Source organism: Triticum urartu, chromosome 5 (genome assembly GCF_003073215.2).
Source record: "Triticum urartu cultivar G1812 chromosome 5, Tu2.1, whole genome shotgun sequence".
In the NCBI taxonomy this organism is placed as follows: Eukaryota; Viridiplantae; Streptophyta; class Magnoliopsida; order Poales; family Poaceae; genus Triticum; species Triticum urartu.
In genome coordinates this window covers 590307999-590329832 of record NC_053026.1, presented here as the reverse complement: position 1 = coordinate 590329832, position 21834 = coordinate 590307999, and positions in this window count along the sequence as shown.

Here is a 21834-nt window from a genome sequence, read left to right as displayed (position 1 = left end):
CAATTATTTAGGTCTAATATTAATCCCGAAGGTAGATGTAGAGGTAGCGTGCCGACTGCGATCACATCAACTTTGGAACCATTTACCACGCGCATCGTCACCTCGTCCTTAGCCAATCTTCGCTTAATCCGTAATCCCTGTTTCGAGTTGCAAATATTAGCAACAGAACCCGTATCAAATACCCAGGTGCTACTGCGAGCATTAGTAAGGTACACATCAATAACATGTATATCACATGTACCTTTTTTCACCTTGCCATCCTTCTTATCCGCCAAATACTTGAGGCAGTTCCGCTTCCAGTGACCAGTCTGCTTGCAGTAGAAGCACTCAGTTTCAGGCTTAGGTCCAGGTTTGGGTTCTTCTCTTGATCAGCAACTTGCTTGCTGTTCTTTTTGAAGTTCCCCTTCTTCTTCCCTTTGCCCTTTTTCTTGAAACTAGTGGTCTTGTTGACCATCAACACTTGATGCTCCTTCTTGATTTCTACCTCCGCAGCTTTCAGCATTGCGAAGAGCTCGGGAATAGTCTTATTCATCCCTTGCATATTATAGTTCATCACGAAGCTCTTGTAGCTTGGTGGCAGTGATTGGAGAATTCTGTCAATGACGCAATCATCTGGAAGATTAACTCCCAATTGAATCAAGTGATTATTATACCCAGACATTTTGAGTATATGCTCACTGACAGAACTGTTCTCCTCCATCTTGCAGCTATAGAATTTATTGGAGACTTCATATCTCTCAATCCGGGCATTTGCTTGAAATATTAACTTCGGCTCCTGGAACATCTCATATGCTCCATGACGTTCAAAACGTCGTTGAAGTCCCGATTCTAAGCTGTAAAGCATGGCACACTGAACTATCGAGTAGTCATCAGCTTTGCTCTGCCAGACATTCATAACATCTGGTGTTGCTCCAGCAGCAGGCCTGGCACCCAGCGGTGCTTCCAGGACGTAATTCTTCTGTGCAGCAATGAGGATAATCCTCAAGTTACGGACCCAGTCCGTGTAATTGCTACCATCATCTTTCAACTTTGCTTTCTCAAGGAACGCATTAAAATTCAACGGAACAACAGCACGGGCCATCTATCTACAATCAAACATGAATAAGCAAGATACTATCAGGTACTAAGTTCATGATAAATTTAGGTTCAATTAATCATATTACTTAAAGAGCTCCCACTTAGATAGACATCCCTCTAATCCTCTAAGTGATTACGTGATCCAAATCAACTAAACCATGTCCGATCATCACGTGAGATGGAGTAGTTTCATTGGTGAACATCACTATGTTGATCATATCTACTATATGATTCACGCTCGACCTTTCGGTCTCCGTGTTCCGAGGCCATATATGTATATGCTTGGCTCGTCAAGTATAACCTGAGTATTCCGTGTGTGCAACTGTTTTGCACCTATTGTATTTGAACGTAGAGCCTATCACACCCGATCATCACGTGGTGTCTCAGCACAAAGAACATTCGCAACGGTGCATACTCAGGGAGAACACTTCTTGATAATTAGTGAGAGATCATCTTATAATGCTACCGTCAATCAAAGCAAGATAAGATGCATAAAAGATAAACATCACATGCAATCAATATAAGTGATATGATATGGCCATCATCATCTTGTGCTTGTGATCTCCATCTTCGAAGCACCGTCATGATCACCATCGTCACCGGCGCGACACCTTGATCTCCATCGTAGCATCGTTGTCGTCTCGCCAATCTTATGCTTCCATGACTATCGCTACCGCTTAGTGATAAAGTAAAGCATTACAGCGCGATTGCATTGCATACAATAAAGCGACAACCATATGGCTCCTGCCAGTTGCCGATAACTCGGTTACAAAACATGATCATCTCATACAATAAAATTTAGCATCATGTCTTGACCATATCACATCACAAAATGCCCTGCAAAAACAAGTTAGGCGCCCTCTACTTTGTTGTTGCAAGTTTTACGTGGCTGCTACGGGCTTAAGCAAGAACCAATCTTACCTACGCATCAAAACCACAACGATAGTTTGTCAATTTGGTGCTGTTTTAACCTTCGCAAGGACCGGGCGTAGCCACACTCGGTTCAACTAAAGTTGGAGAAACTGTCACCCGCTAGCCACCTTTGTGCAAAGCACGTCGGGAGAACCGGTCTCGCGTAAGCGTACGCGTAATGTCGGTCCGGGCCGCTTCGTCCAACAATACCGCCGAACCAAAGTATGACATGCTGGTAAGCAGTATGACTTATATCGCCCACAACTCACTTGTGTTCTACTCGTGCAAATAACATCAACACATAAAACCTAGGCTCGGATGCCACTGTTGGGTAACGTAGTAATTTCAAAAAAATTCCTACGCACACGCAAGATCATGGTGATGCATAGCAACGAGAGGGGAGAGTGTGATCTACGTACCCTCGTAGATCGACAACGGAAGCATTAGCATAACGTGGTTGATGTAGTCGTACGTATTCACGGCCCGACCGATCAAGCACCAAAACTACGGCACCTCCGAGTTCTAGCACACGTTCAGCTCAATGACGATCCCCGGACTCCGATCCAGCAAAGTGTCGGGGAAGAGTTCCATCAGCACGACGGCGTGGTGACGATCTTGATGTACTACCGTCGCAGGGCTTCGCCTAAGCACCGCTACAATATTATCAAGGACTATGGTGGAAGGGGGCACCGCACACGGCTAAGAGTATGATCACGTGGATCAACTTGTGTCTCTAGGGGTGCCCCCTGCCTCTGTATATAAAGGATCAAAGGGGGGTGTGGCCGGCCAGGAGAGGGCGCGCCAGGAGGAGTCCTACTCCCTCCGGGAGTAGGATTCCCCCCCTTTCCTAGTTGGAATAGGATTCGGGAGGGGGGAGAGGAGAGAGAGAGAAGAAAAGGGAGGGCGCCGCCCCCCTCTCCTTCTCCTATTCGGACTAGGGGGGAGGGGCGCGCGGCCCAGCCCTGGCCACCTCTCCTCTCTTCCACTAAGGCCCATATACCTCCCGGGGGGTTCCGGTAACCTCTCGGTACTCCGGTAAAATCCCGATTTCACCCGGAACACTTCCGATATCCAAATATAGGCTTCCAATATATCAATCTTTATGTCTCGACCATTTCGAGACTCCTCGTCATGTCCCCGATCCTATCCGGACTCCGAACTCCTTCGGTACATCAAAACTCATAAACTCATAATATAACTGTCATCGAAACCTTAAGCGTGCGGACCCTACGGGTTCGAGAACAATGTAGACATGACCGAGACACGTCTCCGGTCAATAACAAATAGCGGAACCTGGATGCTCATATTGGCTCCTACATATTCTACAAAGATCTTTATCAGTCAGACCGCATAACAACATACGTTGTTCCCTTTGTCATCGGTATGTTACTTGCCCGAGATTCGATCATCGGTATCTTAATACCTAGTTCAATCTTGTTACCGGCAAGTCTCTTTACTCGTTCCGTAATACATCATCTCACAACTAACTCATTGGTTGCAATGCTTGCAAGGCTTATGTGATGTGTATTACCGAGAGGGCCCAGAGATACCTCTCCGACAATCGGAGTGACAAATCCTAATCTCGAAATACGCCAACCCAATATGTACCTTTGGAGACACCTGTAGAGCACCTTTATAATCACCTAGTTACGTTGTGACGTTTGGTAGCACACAAATTGTTCCTCCGGCAAATGGGAGTTGCATAATCTCATGGTCATAGGAACATGTATAAGTCATGAAGAAAGCAATAGCAACATACTAAACGATCGGGTGCTAAGCTAATGGAATGGGTCATGTCAATCAGATCACTCACCTAATGATGTGATCCCGTTAATCAAATAACAACTCTTTGTCCATGGTTAGGAAACAAAACCATCTTTGATTAACGAGCTAGTCTAGTAGAGGCATACTAGTGAGACTCTGTTTGTCTATGTATTCACACATGTATTATGTTTCCGGTTAATACAATTCTAGCATGAATAATAAACATTTATCATGATATAAGGAAATAAATAATAACTTTATTATTGCCTCTAGGGCATATTTCCTTCAGAAAGTTGGCGTGCGGTCTTATTATAGTGTAGATAGACCACCTGTCAAGTTTCATCGCATTTGGAGTCCGTTTGACGCCCCAACGGATAACTATAGCGGCATTATAGCCGGGCACACGTCGGACGTTTTCGGTCTCCGGAAACAGTCACCGAGCCTCCCTCTCTTCTCTTCTCTCAGCTCGAGACCGTCTACACGGCTTACTACCAACCGCCAGGTCCAATCTAACCTCCATCGTCAGCCCACAGCCTCCTCCCGCGCGCATCCGAAATCTGTCCCGTACCCGACCCGGACAGTCGTCACCGTTGGATCCGGATCAACCCCAAACATCTACAAAACGTCTCTATTTTTCTTTTTGGGCTACCTAACCTATTTTTCCCGTCCGTCCGATTACGATCAGAGGGACCTAACTGCCCTAAACCGATTTCATCTGCTATATATAGCCCCTAACCCTAAATTCTAGGACTTTTGTCCCCTCTAGCCGCCGCCACCTACAGCCTCCCTCCAATCTCGGGATCTCCTCCCGATCCACCTGCTCCTCTCTTTCCGCGCCTAGCCATCCCTTCGATCCATCCATCCACTCGATCCACCTCCCTGTTTCTCCCCAGCCCCGCAAGGCCCGAGTGCCTCGTCCCGTGCCTCGATCCAGGAGGGATCGGGAGCAGCTCTGCCCTTCGCACGCTGGCGCTAGCGACCTCAACTACCACCACCGAAGCCGCCAGGACCGGCCTCGTCCCTCTCCCTCCTTTCGTTCTCCTCCTCCTCCCGTCATCTCTCTCTCTCTCTAAGTACTCTCTCTCTCTCTCTCAGGTGCCGTAGCCGCCACCCAGGGAGTTCGTCGTTGACCCCGTCTTCGCCAGATCCGGCAGGGATCCACCGGATCCGGGGCCCTGCGAACCATTCCCGGCCTCACCGGCATCACCGGACCCGTCGTCGCCGGAGCTTCGTCGCGCCGCCGCTTCCTTCCTCCTGCTGCTGTGTTTTATTCTCGAGGGAGACCAGCGCCCCGACCTGAAGCCTGTGTCCCTGCCTTGCGTGGACCTCGCCCTGCCTCCGCTCGATCTGCCTACGAGGCCCAGCTCCCTCCTTGGCGCGAAGCCCAGCTACAGCAGCACCCTGCCTCCTTTCGCCTGGGCCGGCCTCGCCTCGGCCTGCATCGGCTCCCGATCGACCTCCACGTCGCCCGCGCCTGGGCCTCCTTGCGTAAGGCTCAGCGCGCCAGCACCCCTCTGCAGCCTGCTCCTTCGACCGGGCCGAAGCCCATGGGTGAGGCCACCCACAGAGCCCCTCCTTTGTTTTATTTCTACTGTTGGGCCAGACTGCAGTTTCGGCCCGAGAGGTGTGTTTTTTCCGCATAACGTTTTAGTTAATTTTCCAGAGAACGCAGATCTATAGAAAAGCCCTTGCACTTCATGCATTTAATAACTCACCAACCGTGCATCGGATTAAAACAATTTATATATGAAACTTGCTTATAATTTCATCTAGTTTAATAATATCCAACTTTCATCTATGTTTAAAATGCTTAAGATACTGTTTGTTTAAACTTGCTTAATTAACTTGCTAAAATGATTTATTTCATAACTAAATAACCGTAACTCAGATTTTAATAAACTTTATATGTAAATGGGGTGGAAAAATGCCTAGTTTAACGTGGTGACCTTACCTTGCATGTTAAACAACTCTAAAATTGTGTTTAGGGCAGATCAGTACCAAACCTAATATATGCATATGAGGATTCTTCTGGACTTGTTGTTTGTTGTTCCAGCCTCATTTAAACTTGCCTAGATAGGTAGTTTTCTTTTGCTTCATCCTCTTGCCATGTTTAACAACATTTAATATTGTTGGATACATAAACAAGATCGAACTAAATAAGTCACGTGGTGTTTCGTCAATATGCAACGGAGTTGCATATTGAGCTCCACTTAATTTGTAGGGTTGTTTGTGCACTTTGCCATGCCATCCTTCATTAAACCGGACATGCATCATACTCGATTGTGCATCATGCCATGGTTATGTGATGGTTGTTTACTTTGTTGTTTGTTTCTTTCCGGGTTACTTCTCGCGTTAGCTTCGGTTTCATTCCGGAGTTGTGAGGATCCGTTCATCTACGTCTGTTTGTCTTCTTCATGGACTCATTCTTCTTCCTTGCGGGATCTCAGGCAAGATGACCATACCATCGAAATCACTTCTCTCTTTGCTTGCTAGTTGCTCGCTCCTTTGCTATGCCTATGCTACGATACCTACCACTTGCTTATCATGCCTCCCATATTGTTGAGCCAAGCCTCTAACCCACCTTGTCCTAGCAAACCGTTGTTTGGCTATGTTACCGCTTTGCTCAGCCCCTCTTATAGCGTTGTTAGTTGCAGGTGAAGATTGGAGTTTGTTCCTTGTTGGAACATGGATATTTTGTTGGGATATCATAATATCTCTTATTTAATTAATTCATCTATATACTTGGTAAAGGGTGGAAGGCTCGGCCTTATGCCTGGTGTTTTGTTCCATTCTTGCCGCCCTAGTTTCCGTCATATCAGTGTTATGTTCCCGGATTTTGCGTTCCTCACGCGGTTGCGTTATAATGGGAACCCCTTGACAGTTCGCCTTGAATAAAACTCCTCCAGCAATGCCCAACCTTGGTTTTACCATTTGCCTCACCACCACCTACTTTTCCCTTGGGAGTCGCTCTCTCGAGGGTCATCTTTATTTTAACCCCCCCCCCCCGGGCCAGTGCTTCTCTAAGTGTTGGTCCGAACCGGGCAGCCTGCGGGGCCACCTCAGGGAAACTCGAGGGCTGGTTTTACTCGTAGCTTGACCTATCTAAGTGTGCCCTGATGTAAGGACATATTTATCCCTAAGTGTTTTGGTGATTGATGACAACGCATTTGCGGACTAATCATGTGCCATGAGTATTCCAGACACTTCTTTGCTAGGCACAAGACGATTGGGTGCCCCTCGAAGACTGACGAAGATGGCGTCTTTTCAATGTTTCTTTTTGGTGGATTTGAGTCGTAGGAAAGCCGTACTATTAAGAGGGGTTATCCCCTCCTACTTCCTTGGAGCTTCCTCCGTTTTCTTACCTCCCTTGTCTGGCTGTCGTTGTTGGTTGCGGTAGTACTGCTCCCAGGTCAACGGTAGTACCGTAGGCATCCGCGGTAGTACCGCGCGGTGGCGCAGTAGTACCGCAGGTTCCCACGGTAGTACCGCTCCCCTGGAGCCGCACTACTGCTGCCCACCAGGCTAGTGCCGCCCCTTTGCGGTAGTAGGAGCGGATGTAGTTTTTTACATCCGCACCTACCGCGGTAGTACCGTTTTCGCCGAGCGGTAGTACCGCGCTATGCAGTCAGGCAGTAGTACCGCCCCTCGGCAGTACTATTGTGTCGGGTTTTTGCTACTTCCGTTTCTTTGCGGAAGTAGGCACGGAAGTTTCCCTTCTCCATTGGCAGGGATTTTTGCCTCGCGGTAGTACCGCATGGGGGGCGCGATAGTACCGCGCGTGCGGAAGTACCGCCCCCAGCTCCTGTGTGTCTGTTTATCGGTTCTGTGCTGGGGTTGCGGCAGTACTGTGGGTCGGTACGGTAGTACCGCACAGCCGTGCGGTAGTACCGCTTGGTTGCAAGCAGTAGTACCGCGCGGCCTTGCGGTAGTACCGCTGGCCAGGCGCGGTAGTGAAAGTGCGTTATATCGACTAGAGGGGGGTGAATAGACGATTTTTATGAAAGTCTTCAAAACGTGAGAGTTATGAAGACAAACAGTGAAGATTATGCCTATTACTATGCAGCGGAAGTTAGATTACACTAGGCCAGCCATGGTCATGTATTCAATAGAGTGAAAGCGCAATGAAAAACAGCTTCAGTGTAATAAGGATCAAGTAGAAAGAAGTTATGAAGCCAAACAGATCATACATTCATGTTGTGAAGACAAAATATAAAGCAAGCATGCAATGGCTTCACAATGAATAACTGTAAGTAAAAGGAAGTGGAGATGAAACCAGTGACACGTTGAAGACAATGATTTGTTGGACCAGTTCCAGTTGCTGTGACAACTGTACGTCTAGTTGGAGCGGCTAGGTATTTAAACCAAAGGACACACAGTCCCGGACACCCAGTCAAGGACACTTAGTCCAAGACACCCAGTCCTCACCGTTTTCTCCTTGAGCTAAGGTCACACAGACCTCGCCCAATCACTCTGGTAAGTCTTCAAGGTAGACTCTCAAACCTTCACAGACTTCGTTCACCGGCAATCCACAATTTCTCTTGGATGCTCAGAACGCGACGCCTAACCGTCTGGAGGATGCACCAGTCCTCAAGTGTAATAAGTCTTCAGATCACACAGACACGAAGACTTAAGTGATGCCCAATTTACTCTGGCTCTGGGTGGTTAGGGCTTTTCTCCTCACTAGGAATTTTTCTCTCAAAGGCTTCGAGGTGGGTTGCTCTCAAACGACAAAAGCCGTGCACTGAAATCTGAGCAGCCAACCGTTTATGGTTGTGGGGGTGGACTATTTATAGCCACTTGGCAACCCGACCTGATCTGTCCGAAATGACCCTGGGTCACTAAGGAACTGACACGTGTACCAACGGTCGAATTTTGAACTCACACGGCAACTTTACTTGGGCTACAAGTAAAGCTGACTTGTCTGACTCTGGACAAGATTTTCTCTCAAAGTCTTCGCTCGAAGACATAGGATTTGAATTAGGCATCACTTCAGTCATTCTGACTGGTTCTCTTGGACCCCACTTAACAGTACGGTGATTCCTATGACACAACATAAATGAAATAAAACTACGAAGGTTCTAAGTCTTCGAGTTCCATAAGCTTCATAGGGAGTCTTCTCATGTCATTGTCTTCAATATGAATATCTTCATAAGCCACCATTGTCTTCAATGTCTTCGTACATTTTTAGGGGTCATCTCTGGTAATAAAACCGAATCAATGAGGGACTTCTACCTGTGTTTTCCTGCAATTCTCACAAACACGTTAGTCCCTCAACTAGGTTTGTCGTCAATACTCCAAAACCAACTAGGGGTGGCACTAGATGCACTTACAATCTCCCCCTTTTTGGTTATTGATGACAAACTAGTTGAAGTTTTCAACAGGGAACATAATTTGTGAAATAGTAAAGGAATTTGTCTTCATAAGTTGCAAGGGCTCCCCCTGAAGATGTGCATATAAGTAATTTGCCTTTTGAATGCAAATGCACATGGCAGGTTGTACTTGTGGAGATCCACTTCAACTTATGATGACAATCCACTATGCATGTGAAAGTATATGAAGATAATGACATGCATAATGGAAAATGGACGTCTGCAGTAAGAGATGAGTGCGGAATTTATCGTCGCACATGCGGAATTTATCTTCGCATAACGGAGTGACAAACAGGTAGCAGACGGCCATCAAGGCTAAGTGTTACAACTCAAAGAAGCAAATGTAGCAAAAACGGGAGTTGTAAGCACGAAGCAAAATGTAGCAAAATATAAAGGCACCCGCCCAAAGTGACCCGCTTGAAGACTATAAACATCATGCTTCTCCCCCTTTTGTCAGTGATGACCAAAAAGGTTTGAAGACATAGAGTTGTCTACGCGTTCCCAGGCGCAGCAGGATCGGTGGAGTGGTTTGGTGGCGGTGCAGATGAGCTTGGTGCAGATTCGACGTGTGTTGAAGCAGGTGGAGATGATGTCGCGTCGTCGTCTTCTTCAATAATCCGGGCAGACACGGTGGCAGCAGAAGAAGAGAATTCTGACTCTTCAAGTGATGGTGTGCTTCGCATCACAGCTCTTCTTGGAGGCATGGAGTCAAATTGGAATCTCTCTCTGAAGCCATCCTCTTGCAGTTCAGCTTCATTGCTCATCATGGTGAGGCCTTTCCAGGTGCGGCGACAGGTCTCGTGTGCGACAAACGCATTCTTGGTTGCCAGATTTCTGATGCGATTGACGTCTTGCATGATGCTTTTCATCTGCCGTTTGAGCCAGTCGTGATGCCTATCTTGCTTTTGGTGAAGAGCCACAAGAAGCTCTCGGTCAGTGAGTGCTCGAGCGCGCTTCTTGGGTCTCTTGGCAGCTGTGCTGTCAGTGGCTTCAGTTGATGCAGGGGCACGTGTGGTGCCAGCCATTGGATACACTCGGGAGAGAGCTTCAACACCTTCAATATTTTGAGTGAAGCTCTGGTGTTCTGCATTTTGAAGACTTAATGGTTGCTTGCCAGGCTCTGGATATATTGCTTCAGCAGATGTGTCCACATCTGGCAAAAATATCCTATGGTTGCGGGCTGAGGGTTGATAGGAGATTGCAGAGTGAAGCTTGATCAGCCTCATAACCCAAGGAGCATAGAACTTCAATCCAAACAGTTCTGAGGCAGATGCTGCAAAGTGACGAATGAAGAGATCCTGTGCATTGAAGCATTTGCCATGAAGAATGCAGAAGATGAGAGTCTTCATTGCACCATCAATTGTTGCATATCGAGAATGTCCCTTTACAGGCCATAGAGTCCGCCTTATGATGTGATATATTGTTCTGGGTAGGTACTCTAAGTCTTCAACGAAGAACCTAGTTGGACAGGGTGCATTAGGAGGCAGTGGCTTCATTATTGAGAGCATCTGACTCATATCTGGCTCAGGATGCTGAAATATGCTCGCAATTGCTTCAGCATGGAGTTGGCACCCTTCTTCAAAGAATTCGCCAGGAGTGGGAAGGCCGGTAAGCTCAATTAGGTCGAAAGCATTGGCTTCATGATGGATATTGCCTGTCATCCACTCCAGAATCCATGTCTTCGGATCTCTGTTATAGCCTTTGATATGCAAAGTGGCATAGAACTGGAGCAGAAGCTCTTCGTTCCAGTGCTCTTCATCAGTGATAAATGGCAGCAAACCCACTTGCTTGAAGCAATCCAGTGCTTCTTCCAGACCAGGCAGACCAGCAACAGCTTCAACCTCAAGGCGCTTGTGAGGAAAGATGCGGCCTTGGTTGTATAGGATGCATGAATAATAGTTGCGCTGTTGATGGCTCCAGAACCTATCTGATACAATCCGTTCCCTTGAATAAGGGTTCTTGGAGCGGTCGAAAAACGTGTTATCTGCCCTGAAGCCGTTGATGTTGAAGGAACCAGGAGCTGATGCAGGACCTGGGAACCTTGGCAGTCGTGGGATCGGCTTCTGGACCTGGGGTCTGTATGCAATATGATAGTTGAATTGTGGTCCGGCAGCAGACTCAGGCACAGAATGTTCAGGAGCAGTAGCTTCATTGTCTTCTGAAGCTATTGTTGGGTTGGGCTCCACATTTGCTTCGGCGTTGTTTGTGGCAGCCTCAACATTTGCAGACTCAGGCACGTTCTCCTGGAGAACTGCTTCTTATTGGTGTGGGGGAGTTGGAGCTTGTGGTATCTCTGTATGCTCTTCGGCTGATGCAGCCGGAATGTGGTCAGCAGCCTGAGCCCTTGGCCCTTTGCGAAGCCTACGGAATTTGGGCGACGCTTGTGGAGTTGCAGTGGGCTGTGGCTCATCTTCCTCCTGTGGGCGATCTGCCCACGATGCATCTTGTGTAATTGGCGTCAATGGACGACCAATACTGATCAGTTCGCTTGTCTCAAGCTGAGGAAGGGCTGCATCACCTTGCACATTGTCTTGGAGACCAATGTCTTCAGCAGCGTTGGGTTCGTGCACAGTCAACTGACGATCTGCGTCAGGATAGCGGACGGAGAGGGGTTCAACTATCAAGGGCTCTGTGGGAGCAGCCCGAGATTTCTTGGTCTTGCGCTTCTTGATGATGGGTTCAGAAGGAGAGGCTTCAGAGTGTTTTCTCTTCTTAGCTTCAGCCTCTGCAGTCCGTGTCTTCTTGAGCTGTGAGGCGGTTGATCGACTCTTTGGCTTCGAGCCAGTCGTTGCAGCAGGGAAGATAATCGGAGCAGTTTCTGACCTTGGCGCTTCAGGTTCAGGCATAGCAGCCTTCTTTTTCTTCTTCGCGGCCATCCTGGGGTCAATGCCGGGACGCCCAAGTGCCTTGCGTTTCTCTGCCTCATTGTAGGCCTGCACGCAGCGATCAGCCAAAGTCTTCATGCGTTCTCGCGAGCCTTGAGCTTCGGCACGCGTCTTCAGGAAGTTCTCTTTCAGCTCGTGCAACATGATATTGAAGTTTCTCACTTCTTGCACACTGAGCTTGGCCACGTGCTTCTTGAACTGATCCTTTTCATAATCAATTTTCTGCTTCAGTTCTACAATTCGCTGGGCTATTGCAAGTTCTGAAGCAATTGCACCTTGAAAGGCAACGCTGAGGCCTATGGGTAGTTGCAGATCATCGAAGCTTATGTCTGGTGTGTCAAACCATTCATCAATGAAGCTGTGGATGACGGCGACATCAAACAGAGGCAGATTGTTGAAGATTTCAGCCTCCTCCTTGCTCTTGATGAGCTGCTCAAGTGCGTCATCTCCAAGATCTTCATCGCTTGATGGATCAATGTTTTCGCAGCACAGAACGGCAGCAGCTGTGAGCTCTTTTCCTGTGTGTGGCTGAGGCTTCTTGGCTTCTTGGGGCTTGGACACTCGTGATAAGCCTTCTGACTGCACACTGGCTTCAGGAGGTGCAGTTGCTAAAGGCTTCACTCTTGCGATCTTGGGAGAAGCGGCTGGCTTTGAAGCTTTTGGCTTCTTCTGCTTCGGCTTCAGCGCAGCACGGGCGTCATCTGACTCAGTATCTGCTGGAGGGTCATTCACAGTAGTCCCTTGGACTAGGATGCGAGTGATGAGGCCTGCAAGATTGGCATACGGCCCGATGATATTGGGATCGGCGTCGCGTGTGCCATCTGCCCTTGGTGAGGAGGGACCAGGGTTGAAGTCAAGCCCAAATTTCTTCTTATTTATCTTCGCTGATTGTTGTGCAAACTGAAAGTTGCGCTTGAAGAGATTATCATTGCGGCACCAGAGAAGTGATGACGGATGTGCTTCAGCTGGCTGTGGTCCTCTCACCATGCATGGATAGAAGCCTTGAGCAATGGCTTCGACTCTGGACCTGGGTACGAGATTTTTGTATAGTACGTCTCCCCACGGTCTCTTGATGGTGCACTTCTCCGCATATTCCTGAGTGACGAAGCGGTAGTGGAACCATTGCTCTGCCCAATATCTTCAAATCCATTGGATTCGTGTCTTGCGCTGACCATAGCTTTCTTCAGGATCAGTTTTGTACATCTCTGCCAATTCATCAGGCAGATCTTTGGACGTTTCACCACGTCGCTGTCTGCCTCCCTTCCTTGCTGCTGTTTCTGAAGCCATGAATAACTTGGAAGGCTTCAAGATGTTCAAAGGCTTCAAGGGCTTCCTTTTGCAAGAACTGGCTTCAGGAGAGTTGATGTGATGCTGTAAGTACTCTGCAAATGAATGCAGACAGCGACATACACTCACAGATAAGAAGTTGGTTCCAGATTTGTACGAACCCGCAGATCAGTACAAGTGAGGAATCTAACTACCTTATGAAGCACAAGTGAATATACTAGGCATGTCAAGAGATGTAGCGAGATAACTAACTGATGTGAAGAGAAACTCCTTATGGCAGAAAGTGACTGAACTATGGGATCAAAAGAGGCTGTAAAAAGAGGTTTTATTTACCACACTTGGAACTGCTAGACGAAGTGAGAGTTGAGGTCGAGCAGTTCGATCCTCCGTGCCCTAACTTGGCGACGGAAGACACCTACGGCGACGGCGGAGAGAGCGATGTCCGCTGTTGGCGTGAAAACGGCGTCGGAGAGGTTGCGGCAGTGAAGCGTTTCGTCGCCGGCGTCGTCTAGTGCTAGCGGTGGCGCTAGGGTTCGTGCGAGGGTGGAAGAAGGAGATAATGACCGCAGTGAATCGTGTATTTATAGGGATAGAGGCGGCACTGCGCTATTACGCAGGTACCCCTGGCGGTTCGCATTTGAGGCACGCGTGGCCAGTTAGAGGAAGATTGGGATTTGTTCCACGTCCCACGCACGCCTAAATTGTCGGGCGGTCGTTCCTGCTTCTCCAAATCTTATGTGGAGGAAAGAGCATTAAAATCGGACTTTTATGGTTGTCACTATGTCTTCAGCTGACAAGGACACAGTGAAGACATTTGACAGTTTCAACAGAATGCATATGACTTGGAGAGATAGAGTTTGAGATAGAGAGCATAGAGAGGTTAGGGTCCGATCACATTCACTTAGTTCAAAAGATTCAACCAAGAAGACATAGCTATAAGTGAATGCTGTAGAGGACAGAACATCAGTACATATATGTACATATAATCAACGCAGTGAAGATAATCATGAAGACATATTGAGAATGAAGCCAAACCAAATGTGAAGTCATTGAGAGGTAACGCCATGAGAGAAACACTTCAAAATGGAACGTTTGGTGGTGGCGTTACCCACCGTATAGGAAGTATTAGACCCAGACACGGCGCACAATTATCGTGGCGCTCCGAAGTCAAATTCCACATTAATGTATTCACACTTAGAATGTATGTCTTCATTGTTTGAAGATATACGCTACTTCGTGTGTTGCACATCTAAGTCATCAATATGCTTAAGTGTTAGGATGTGTGCCTGATCACAGGACATTTGAGGATTCCAAGATATTTAGCTCACACCGTAACTTGCAAAATCTCTTCTCATCCAAGGGCTTGGTGAAGATATCTGCCAATTGCTCTTCAGTGTTGACGTGTATGATATCAATGTCTTCCTTCACAACATGATCTCTGAGAAAGTGATGACGAATTTCAATGTGCTTTGTCTTCCGAGTGCTGAACTGGGTTGTTGGCAATCTTGATGGCGCTTTCGTTGTCGCAGTAAAGTGGCACTTGCTTCAGATGAATGCCATAATCCTTGAGTGTTTGCTTCATCCACAGAAGCTGAGCGCAGCAAGATCCAGCAGCAATGTATTCAGATTCAGCAGTGGAGAGATGATACACAGTTCTGCTTCTTTGAAGACCAACATACAAGTGATCGTCCCAGAAAGTGACATGTGCCTGATGTAGACTTGCGATCAACTTTGTCACCAGCATAATCAGCATCCGAAAATCCAACCAAATCAAACTCTGAGCCCTTTGGATACCATAATCCTAGAGTTGGGGTGTGAGCCAAATATCGAAGAATTCGCTTCACAGCTAAGTGATGCGACTCCTTTGGTGTCGCTTGAAATCGAGCACACATGCAAACACTAAGCATGATATCTGGCCTAGATGCACATAAATAAAGCAAAGACCCAATCATGGAGCGATATACCTTTTGATCGAACTCTTTACCATTGTCGTCGGGACCCAGATGATGCTTGGCTGGCATTGGTGTTGTGAAGCCTTTGCAGTCTTGCATACCGAACTTCTTCAGGCACTCTTTAAGATATTTCTCTTGAGATATGAAGATGCCGTTGCGTTGTTGCCGTATTTGAAGACCGAGGAAGAACTTCAGCTCCCCCATCATGGACATCTGATATTGCTCTTGCATCATATATCCAAACTCTTCACTATACTTCTGATTGGTGCAGCCGAAGATAATGTCATCCACATATATTTGGCACACAAACAGTTCACCATCATATGTCTTCGTGAAAAGAGTGGGATCCAGGGAACCAGGTATGAAGCCTTTGCTTTTCAGAAAGTACTTGAGTGTATCATACCAGGCCCTAGGGGCTTGTTTGAGGCCATACAGTGCCTTGTTGAGCTTGTATACCATATCAGGATGTTTTGGATTTTCAAACCCAGGTGGTTGTGCAACATACACTTCTTCTTCAATCTTGCCATTGAGAAAGGCACTTTTCACATCCATCTGATAGAGAAGTTTGTTATGATGATTTGCATAGGCCAGCAGTATGCGTATGGCTTCAAGCCTAGCCACAGGAGCAAATGTTTCATCGAAGTCAATGCCCTCCACTTGAGTATATCCTTGAGCAACGAGACGAGCTTTGTTTCTGACAACTTGACCATGCTCATCTTGCTTGTTGCGGTATATCCATTTGGTGCCTATTATGTTGTGCTTCCGTGGATCAGGACGCTTAACCAGTTCCCATACATTATTCAGCTCAAACTGTTGAAGCTCTTCTTGCATAGCTTGAATCCATTCAGGTTCCATGAAGGCTTCTTCAACTTTCTTGGGTTCTGATATTGAGACGAATGCGAAATGCCCACAGAAGTTTGTTAGCTGAGTTGCCCTTGAACGAGTGAGTGGACCAGGTGCATTGATGCTGTCAAGTATTTTGTCAATTTGTACTTCATTTGCAACACGAGGGTGTGTGGGGCGAAGACTTTGCTCTTGCTGATCTATGTGGTCATTTGAAGGTATATCTTCAGGCTGAGCATTGTCTTTATGTGGATCAGGTGCTGAGATGATAAGTTCTTCTTCAGGATGAGCTTCAGAAGGTACAATTTCTCCAGTTCCCATAAGCTTGATTGATTCATTTGCTGGAACTTCATCTAGCACATTTGGCAATTGTTCTCTTTGTGATCCATTGGTTTCATCAAATCGCACATCCACTGTTTCAACCACTTTGTAGTGGAAGAGATTGAAGACTCTGTAGGAGTGCGAATCCTTTTCATATCCAAGCATGAAGCCTTCATGTGCTTTTGGTGCAAACTTTGAGGTGTGATGTGGGTCCTTGATCCAGCATTTTGCGCCAAATACTCTGAAATAACTGACATTTGGCTTCTTGCCAGTTAGGAGTTCATAAGATGTCTTGTTCAGAAGCTTGTGAAGATAAACACGATTGATTGTATGGCATGCAGTATCAATGGCTTCAGTCCAGAATTTTCTTGGAGTCTTGTATTCATCTAGCATTGTTCTGGCCATCTCAATGAGTGTTCTGTTCTTGCGTTCGACGACGCCATTCTGCTGTGGCGTGTATGGAGCTGAGAATTCATGTGTGATGCCCAAGGTATCCAGATATGTATCAAGGCCAGTGTTCTTGAATTCAGTGCCATTGTCACTTCTGATGTGCTTTATCTTGGCGCCAAAATTGTTCATAGCTCGATTTGCGAAGCGTCTGAAGACATCCTGCACTTCAGTCTTGTAAAGGATTATGTGCACCCAAGTATATCTAGAATAATCATCAACAATTACGAAGCCATAGAGGCAAGCAGAAGTAGTAAAAGTTGAGTAGTGAGTGGGACCGAAAAGATCCATGTGAAGCAGTTCGAAGGGTTGAGTAGTGGTCATGATTGTCTTCGAAGAATGTTTTGCCCTTGTCATCTTCCCTGCTTCACAGGCACCGCATAAGTGATCTTTCTTGAACTTGACGCCCTCGATGCCTATGACGTGCTTTTTCTTCGCAAGGGTGTGGAGGTTCCTCATGCCAGCATGCCCAAGCCTTCGATGCCAAAGCCAGCATTCTGAAGCTTTTGCAAGAAGACATACTGCAAGTTGTGGTCCTGCTGAGAAATCTACCACATACAAATCACCTTTCCTATACCCTTCAAACACTAGAGATTTGTCAGATTCCATTAGCACCAGGCAGCGATATTTGCCAAACATTACAATCATATTCAAATCGCAAAGCATTGAGACAGACATTAAGTTGAAGCCAAGGGATTCAACAAGCATGACTTTATCCATGTGTTGATCCTTTGAGATTGCAACTCTACCTAGACCCAATACCTTACTTTTACCAGTGTCAGCGAATGTAATGTGGCTCTTGTCGGATGGACGTAAAGTTGAGTCCATAAGAAGGCTTCTTCTGCCAGTCATGTGATTTGTACACCCACTGTCAATAATCCATTCTGAAGACTTTGAAGTCGCTGGTGTCGTACCCTACAGTGCAGTTAGGGGGATAGGCTTCACGAAGAGTGTTGTGAAGCATAAACATTTGAAGAACCAATGGGTTATGAAAACTTAGATCCAGATTAGGACTACTGGGGAGAGTATCATGCGATTCAGGAACGAAGTACATAATGATGCCATTTGGGCAGTTTATCTTGCTCCCCACAAGATTTTTATGGTCCCCAGCAATATCATCAGAAAATTTTGTTTTTGTGCTGGAGACCTTTCCCTGCAAAAGAGAGTTAAGCTTTCTTAACCACCCACATCTTCAAGGGTGGCTTAGAAGCTATAAGTCTAAGTGCAACATCTGAGAATTTTGGCTTTGAAGCCTTAGCAAACAGTCTAGCAGGGGGACAATAATACTCATAGGCATAAGCAGAATAATTTTTGGTCATATGAACATGACGGTTCGATGAACCGCTCTCATATTCATATGCCTGAGTATAGTTTCCCTGCAAAACATTTGCGTTAGTGTGACTCAGGTGAGTCATCTGTCTGTATGGAGCCTTTGGACCATATGAAGCCTTTGGTCTGAGGTTTGTCTTCTTCAAGTGAGGTGTCATGAAGACATTCACAGGAAGATTTTCCAGACATGTTTTCGGAACCCAGATCTTCTTCATAGGCGGTCCATTCCTGCAGTTAGTACCAATGTACTTGGCAAACACTTCACCATTCTGATTCTTAAACATTTTATAGTTTGCATCAAAGGATTCATCAATGATAATTGGGTTAGCACAAGTGAAGCCAGACAGATTGGATGGATCTACTGAGGATTCCTTTGCAGCAACCCATGTGGTTTTGGGGTACTGCTCAGGTTTCCAGTAAGAGCCATCTGCATTAATTCTCCTCTCGAACCCAACACCCTCTTTCCTAGGGTTTCGGTTCAGAATCTGCTTCTTAAGGACATCACATAATGTTTGATGCCCTTTCAGACTTTTGTACATCCCTGTTTCAAGCAATGTCTTCAACCTAGCATTCTCATCAGCAATAGCAGTGGTATCCTCAGCAGAGGGGTTAGTTGCCACATCAACAGTTGAAGATATTGGAACAGTAGTAGCAGTGGAACATTCAGCAACAGAATTAGCATTATTACGCTCAATGCATTTAAGACATGGTGGTTCAAATCCTTCCTGAGCGGGACTGATCTGTTCGGCGCGAAGTGACTCGGTTTCCTTTTGAAGATCTTCATGAGCCACCCTTAATTTCTCAAGTTCTTGCTTCCTTTGAAGATAGTCATAGGAAAGCTTTTCATGAGTTGTTGAGAGAGTATCATAACGATCTTCAAGTTCCTGATACTTAATGTGAAGGTTTTTTATGTCTTCAATTAAGGATTCAGATCGAGTCATTTCAGCACCCAACAGATCATCGCTTCTGTCTAACAGTTTTTGAATATGTTCCATAGCTTTCTGTTGTTCAGTTGCAATTTTAGCAAGTGTTTTGTAGCTAGGTTTTGAATCACATTCAGAGTCATCGTCACTGGATGTTTCATAGCGAGTAGTGCGTGTGTTTACCTTGGCACCGCGTGCCATGAAGCAGTAGGTAGGAGTGGAGTCATTCTTGTCATTTGCGTCGGTGTCGGTGATGCAGTTATTGTCTTCAGTGTTGAAGATGGACTTGGCGACGTATGCTGTAGCCAGACTCGCAATGCCAGAATCAGACTCCTCCTCAGATTCCACCTCTGCCTCCTCAGATGCGGACTCCTCCTCTGAATCCATCTCCTTGCCAACAAATGCACGTGCCTTGCCAGATGAGCTCTTCTTGTGTGATGAAGACTTTGATGAAGACTTGGAAGAAGACTTTGAGTATTTCTTCTTTTTCTTGTCGTCAGAATCATATTCTTTGCTCTTCTTCTTCCTTCTGTTCTCATTGTCCCACTGTGGACACTCAGAAATGAAGTGTCCAGTTTTCTTGCACTTGTGACATGTTTTCTTCTTGTAGTCATGAGCAGAAACTTCATCATTCCTTGAGCTTGATCGTGAAGATTTTCTGAAGCCTTTCTTCTTGGTGAATTTTTGGAACTTCTTCACTAGCATTGCAAGTTCTCTTCCAATGTCTTCAGGATCATCAGAACTGCAGTCAGATTCTTCTTCAGATGAGGAGACAGCTTTTGCCTTCAAAGCACGAGTTCGCCCATAGTTTGGACCGTAGATATCTCTTTTCTCAGAAAGCTGAAACTCATGTGTGTTGAGCCTCTCAAGTATGTCAGACGGATCGAGTGTCTTGAAATCAGGACGTTCTTGAATCATCAGGGCCAGAATGTCAAACGAACTATCAAGTGATCTCAGCAGCGTCTTGACGATTTCATGTTTGGTGATCTCAGTAGCGCCGAGGGATTGAAGCTCATTTGTGATGTCAGTGAGTCGATCAAAGGTGTGCTGGACATTCTCATTGTCATTTCGCTTGAAGCGGTTGAAGAGATTGCGAAGGACACTGATTCTTTGATCTCTCTGGGTTGATATGCCTTCATTAACTTTGGAGAGCCAGTCCCAGACCAGTTTGGATGTCTTCAAGGCACTCACACGGCCATACTGTCCTTTGGTCAGATGACCACAGATGATATTCTTGGCAGTAGAGTCCAGTTGAACGAACTTCTTGACATCAGCAGCAGTGACACCTTCTCCAGCCTTGGGAACGCCGTTTTCGACGACATACCATAGGTCGACGTCAATGGCTTCAAGATGCATGCGCATCTTATTCTTCCAGTAGGGATATTCAGTTCCATCGAAGACGGGGCAAGCAGCGGAGACTTTGATTATCCCTACAGTCGACATAGCTAAAACTCCAGGTGGTTAAACCGAATCACACAGAACAAGGGAGCACCCTGCTCTGATACCAATTGAAAGTGCGTTATATCGACTAGAGGGGGGTGAATAGACGATTTTTATGAAAGTCTTCAAAACGTGAGAGTTATGAAGACAAAGAGTGAAGATTATGCCTATTACTATGCAGCAGAAGTTAGATTACACTAGGCCAGCCATGGTCATGTATTCAATAGAGTGAAAGCGCAATGACAAACAGCTTCAGTGTAATAAGGATCAAGTAGAAAGAAGTTATGAAGCCAAACAGATCATACATTCATGTTGTGAAGACAAAAGATAAAGCAAGCATGCAATGGCTTCACAATGAATAACTGTAAGTAAAAGGAAGTGGAGATGAAACCAGTGACACGTTGAAGACAATGATTTGTTGGACCAGTTCCAGTTGCTGTGACAACTGTACGTCTGGTTGGAGCGGCTAGGTATTTAAACCAAAGGACACACAGTCCCGGACACCCAGTCAAGGACACTTAGTCCAAGACACCTAGTCCTCACCGTTTTCTCCTTGAGCTAAGGTCACACAGACCTCGCCCAATCACTCTGGTAAGTCTTCAAGGTAGACTCCCAAACCTTCACAGACTTCGTTCACCGGCAATCCACAATTTCTCTTGGATGCTCAGAACGCGACGCCTAACCGTCTGGAGGATGCACAGTCCTCAAGTGTAATAAGTCTTCAGATCACACAGACACGAAGACTTAAGTGATGCCCAATTTACTCTGGCTCTGGGTGGTTAGGGCTTTTCTCCTCACTAGAAATTTTTCTCTCAAAGGCTTCGAGGTGGGTTGCTCTCAAACGACAAAAGCCGTGCACTGAAATCTGAGCAGCCAACCATTTATGGTTGTGGGGGTGGACTATTTATAGCCACTTGGCAACCCGACCTGATTTGTCCGAAATGACCCTGGGTCACTAAGGAACTGACACGTGTACCAACGGTCAAATTTTGAACTCACACGGCAACTTTTACTTGGGCTACAAGTAAAGCTGACTTGTCTGACTCTGGACAAGATTTTCTCTCAAAGTCTTCGCTCGAAGACATAGGATTTGAATTAGGCATCACTTCAGTCATTATGACTGGTTCTCTTGGACCCCACTTAACAGTACGGTGATTCCTATGACACAACATAAATGAAATAAAACTACGAAGGTTCTAAGTCTTCGAGTTCCATAAGCTTCATAGGGAGTCTTCTCATGTCATTGTCTTCAATATGAATATCTTCATAAACCACCATTGTCTTC